Source organism: Oncorhynchus gorbuscha, linkage group LG11, assembly GCF_021184085.1.
Source record: "Oncorhynchus gorbuscha isolate QuinsamMale2020 ecotype Even-year linkage group LG11, OgorEven_v1.0, whole genome shotgun sequence".
Classification (NCBI taxonomy): Eukaryota; Metazoa; Chordata; class Actinopteri; order Salmoniformes; family Salmonidae; genus Oncorhynchus; species Oncorhynchus gorbuscha.
The window spans coordinates 24,639,866-24,645,291 of NC_060183.1; the positions used below are offsets into that span (position 1 = coordinate 24,639,866).

General features: G+C 44.9%; 1 pseudogene; it reads left to right on the forward strand.

The window, feature by feature from the left end:
* Positions 1-1,736: 1,736 nt before the first annotated feature.
* LOC124047632 lies at positions 1,737-3,006 on the forward strand (annotated as a pseudogene).
* The last annotated feature ends 2,420 nt before the right edge of the window (positions 3,007-5,426 follow it).

A 5,426-nucleotide genomic window follows, 5' to 3' on the forward strand; every position in this document is an offset into this window, starting at 1 on the left:
CCAATGAATACTGGCCTTTGTGTAATGACTTAACTCCCATCGCTTGTGGGACATTTATTTGAAGGCACGTATAAATAACAAGGACAGACAGTGACTGACAGGCTGACACACACTTCACAGTTACAAATAGTAGCAAACTAAAAATTGTGCTAAAATTTGTTTTTCAAAGATTTCAAAGAAAAGGAAAGTAGACAATGAGTGTAGGGTGTTCCAGCAAGAGTGGACATCAACATATTTATTTATTGAGGTATCAGAGAAAGCTGTGTGTTTAAAACCTGATGATGCGAATTTTCGCAGCTTTTCGCAGCTTTTTGTTAAAAATCGCGCAACATTTCAAAGTCCTGCTACTCATGCCAGGAATATAGTATATGCATATGATAAGTATGTATAGAAAACACTCTGAAGTCTCTAAAACTGGTTAAATCGTGTCTGTGGCTATAACAGAACGTGTTTAGGAGTAAAAATCCCTGGGAAAACTGTTCACCAAAAACACAAAAAAAATATTCATCCGCCAGTCAATGTATTGTCTAAGGCTTCCACACGATGTCGCCAGTACTGGCATTTCATAGCTGCTTTATCCTTGGTTAGATGACGTATAGGCACTTCCTGTCTTGGGGCACACCGCAGGATGTTATGAAAGTGAAAACATGGACGATGATTTCAAGACTTGCTGCTATTGAATACACATCGCCCCGTGATCAATTTGATAGATTATTAACGGTTATTAATACCTAAAGTTGGTTTGGAAAAGTAGTTTGAAGTGATTTGTAAAAGTTTATAGGCAACTTTTGTAATTTTAAAAAGTGACGTTTATTTGGTCAGGCCAGGGTGTGACATGGGTTATTGTGGTGTGTTTTTTGTCTTGGGGTTTTGTGGGGTGTCTACGTAGTCTATGGCTGCCTGAGGCGGTTCTCAATCAGAGTCAGGTGATTATCGTTGTCTCTGATTGGGAGCCATATTTAGGCAGCCATATTCTGTGAGTGTTTTGTGGGTGATTGTTCCTGTCTTTGTGTTTGCACCAAATAGGGCTGTTTCTGTTTTCACATTTCATTATTTTGTAGTTTCTGCATGTATATATTTTTTCCTTCATTAAAATATCATGAATCATCATCACGCTGCATTTTGGTCCGACTCTCCTTCACCACAAGAAAGCCGTTACATCGTCAAAGGTAATGAATGTTTTATATTTTATTTCTGCGTTTTGTGAAGCGCCGGCTACCGCAAAATATTTTGTTTAGGTGTCGTTCAGGTATTTTGGGGGGTGCATGCTATCAGATAATAGCTTCTCATGCTTTCGCTGAAAAGCATTTTACAACGAGTGTAGCTTTAATTCAGTACCTTGCCTTTGGTTTTAATGAAAGTTTGAGTTTTATCAAAAACTATAGGTGGCGCTCTAAAATTTACGCTGATTTGGTCCCTGCACAGGGACACCCATCCAAGAGAGCAACGTTTTCTTGAAAGACCACAAGTTGTCCAGACACCTCCAGACGAAGCATGCAGAGACATATAGGAATATGTCTTCTGAGAAGAGGGCAAGTGCATGAAAATAGTTGCTTTCTCAGTTGCAAAAGCAGCAAGGAGTTTTCACAAAACTGCATTCAGCAAACGATGGAATTGCGAGAGCTAGCTAGGTACTGTCCCACAAAATTGCTAAACATAGCAAGCCATTCGCTGAGGACGAACTCATTAGAGAATGTTTAATTGACTCTGCCCCGACAAGAAATAGCTGTTTGAAAATGTCAAGACGAACAGTGACACGGCGTGTTGAGGACAACGCAGAGAATATGGAACAACAGTTGAAAGTCAAGGTAAAGGGATTTCAACTATTTCTCCTTGGCCCTGGATGAGATCAGTGAGATCAGTGAGATCAGTGATGCAAGTGACACGGCTCAGTTGTTGATATTCTTCCGAGGCATAACACCTGACTTTGAAATGACAGAGGAGCTTGCTCAATGCAGTCAATGAATAGAACAACCACAGGGAAACATTTATTGGAGGAGGTTAATAAGTGTGGCAAAGCTGGGACTGAGTTTTGAAAAGTTGTCCAGTGTGACCACTGATGGTGCCCAAACTTGACAGGAAAAAAACATTGGCCTTTTGAAAAGGACACAAGATCAAGTAGATGAGCTGAACCCAGATCAGAAAATCATTTTCCTGCATTGCATTATTCATCAGGAGGTGCTCTGTAAATGTGTTCTGAAAATGAGCCATGTTGTGGATTCAGTCACTAAAGAGGTACACTTCATAAGAGGAAAATCTTTAAACCACATGCAGTTTGTCTCACTGTTGGAAGAGACAGAGTTGGGTCATGCAGATCTCCCCTACTACACAAACGTGAGATTGTGTCACGACTTCTACCGAAGTCGGTTCCTCTCCTTGTTTGGGCGATGTTCGGCGGTTGACGTCACCGGTCTTCTAGCCATCCCCAATCCATTTTTCATGTTCCATTTGTTTTCACACACACCTGGTTTCAATTCCCTAATAACATGTTATAAATATATTCCCTCTGTTTCCCCCATGTCCTTGTCGGGAATTTGTAAGTACTTGTGCTATATGTTACTGGTGTGCTATGGGTTTTGTACCCATGTGTTTGTTGTTTTGTATGCTGTTAGTCTTATATATCAAACTGCTCCGGCTATTCACCAAGTATTGCTCTCCTGCGTTTGACTTCCCTGCCACCAGTTACGCACCCCTTACAGATTGCTGAGTTTGGGGAAGGTGCCTGAAAGGGTGTGGGACCTGAAGTCGGAGATTGCTGAGTTTTTGCAAATTAAAGGAATATATGTGGATTTCCCTCAACTGCAAGATAAATCATGGTTGGCTGATTTTGCTTTCACCGTGGACATCATGGCCCTCATGAATGAACTGAATTCCAAACTGCAAGGGAAGGGCCTTTTTGCACATCAGATGTACAGCTTTGTCTAAGCCTGCAAGGGAAAATTACTCCTCCTGACCCGCCAAGTAGAAACCAACAATCTCACCCACCTTCCGACACTACTAGTCTGACACTATCAGATGCGGGAGAAGTATATACCGATGCTGCATGCTTTGAACTGTGAGTTTTCCTGTCGTTTTGAAGATTTCAAAGTGTTCATCAAAATGACATGTTGTTTGTTTCCTCTCCTTTCACCTTCAATGTCGATAACGCTCCCAATGACCTGAATCTGTAAGGTTCTTCGTTGGTGGAAGAAGGTGAGGACCAATGTGCAGCGAGGTAGGTGTCCATATTGTATTTAATACGAATACTAAACACTTGAACAAAAACAATAAAACGACAAAAACGGAACAGTCCTGAACGGTGCAGCAAAACACAGAACAGAAAAGAATCACCTACAACTCAAAGGTGAAACCAGGCTACCTAAGTATGGTTCTCAATCAGGGAAAATGATTGACAGCTGCCTCTGATTGAAAACCATACCAGGCCAAACACAGAAATCCCAAATTATAGAAAAAGAACATAGACTGACCACCCAACTCATGCCCTGACCATACTAAAACAAAGACAAAACAAAGGAACTAAGGTCGGAATGTGACAGTACCCCCCCCCTCTTTGTCCGCCTCTTAACCTGCCTCCGTGGCCTCTTTAGAACCTGCCTCCGTGGCCTCGCCGCCGACCTCGGACTGGGGACCCTAGCCACGGGTCTTGAATGGATGGGAGATTCTGGCAGCTCAGGACAGACGGGAGACTCTGGCAGCTCAGGACAGACGGGAAACTCTGGAAGCTCAGGACAGGCGGGAGCACCTGTAGGGAGGAGACGGAGAGACAGCCTGGTGCGGGGGGCTGCCACCGGAGGGCTGGTGTGCGGAGGAGGCACCAGATAGACCGGATTGTGGAGGCACACTGGAGGTCTTGAGCACCGAGCCTGCACAACCCTACCTGGCTGGATGCTCCCCGTAGCCAGGCCAATGCGGCGAGGTGGAATCGACTGCACTGGGCTGTGCTGGCGATCCGGGGACACCATGCGCAGGGCTGGTGCCATGTACCCCGGCCCGAGGAGACGCACTGGAGACCAGGTGCGCTGAGCCGGCTTCATGGCACCTGGCTCGATGCCCACTCTAGCCCGGCTGATACGTGGCGCTGCTATGTAACGCACCGGGCTATGCCTGCGCACTGGGGACACTGTGCGCCTCACGGCATAACACGGTGCCTGCCCGGTCCACCTCTCTCCACGGTAAGCACGGGGAGTTGGCGCAGGTCTCCTACCTGACTTAGCCACACCCCCTGTGTGCCACCCCCCAATACATTTTCGGGGCTGCCTCTCATCCCAGCCGCGCTGCCGTGCTGCCTCCTCATACCACCGCCTCTCGGCTTTCGCTGTCTCCAGCTCTGCCTTGGGGCGGCGATATTCTCCCGGCTGTACCCAGGGTCCCTTACCATCGAAGATCTCTCTGGAGATTGCTGCTGCAGCCCATTACCACGCTGCTTGGTCCTTTGATGGTGGGTGATTCTGTAACGTTTGTCGTTGGTGGAAGAAGGTGAGGACCAATACGAATACTGAACACTTGAACAAAAACAGTAAAACGACAAAAATGAACAGTCCTGAACGGTGCAGCAAAACACAGAACAGAAAATAATCACAAACAACTCAAAGGTGAAACCAGGCTACCTAAGTATGGTTCTCAATCAGGGACAACGATTGACAGCTGCGTCTGATTGAGAACTGTCACGCCCTGGTCGAAGTATATTGTGTTTGTCTTTATTTATTTGGTCAGGCCGGGGTGTGACATGGGTTTATTGTGGTGTGTTTTGTCTTGGGGTTTTGTTAGGTATTGGGTGTGTGGCTTAGTGGGGGTATCTAGCAAAGTCTATGGCTGTCTGGAGTGGTTCTCAATCAGAGGCAGGTGTTTATCGTTGTCTCTGATTGGGAACCATATTTAGGCAGCCATATTCTTTGAGTGTTTTGTGGGTGATTGTTCCTGTCTTTGTGTTTGCACCAAATAGGGCTGTTTCTGTTTTCACATTTGATTATTTTGTAGTTTCTTCATGTATAGTTTTTTCCTTCATTAAAATATCATGAATCATCATCACGCTGCATTTTGGTCCGACTCTCCTTCACCACAAGAAAGCCGTTACAAGAACCATACCAGGCCAAACACAGAAATCCCAAATTATAGAAAAAAAGAACAGACTGCCCACCCCAACTCACGCCCTGACCATACTAAAACAAAGACAAAACAAAGGAACTAAGGTCAGAACGTGACAGCAACTTTAGCTTATCGATCTTCACTCTGATGCAGTGATTGGACAACTATTCAAAACAATGTCACTGACGAGGTTCTATTCATCTCTCGATTAACAAAACTTTTCAAAGATTAGGAGTCATGCTCAGAAGATGTTTGTACTGTTTGGGTCAACCTACAGTTGCAAGAAAAAGTATGTCAACCCTTTGGAATTACCTGTATTTCTGCATAAATTGGTCATGAAA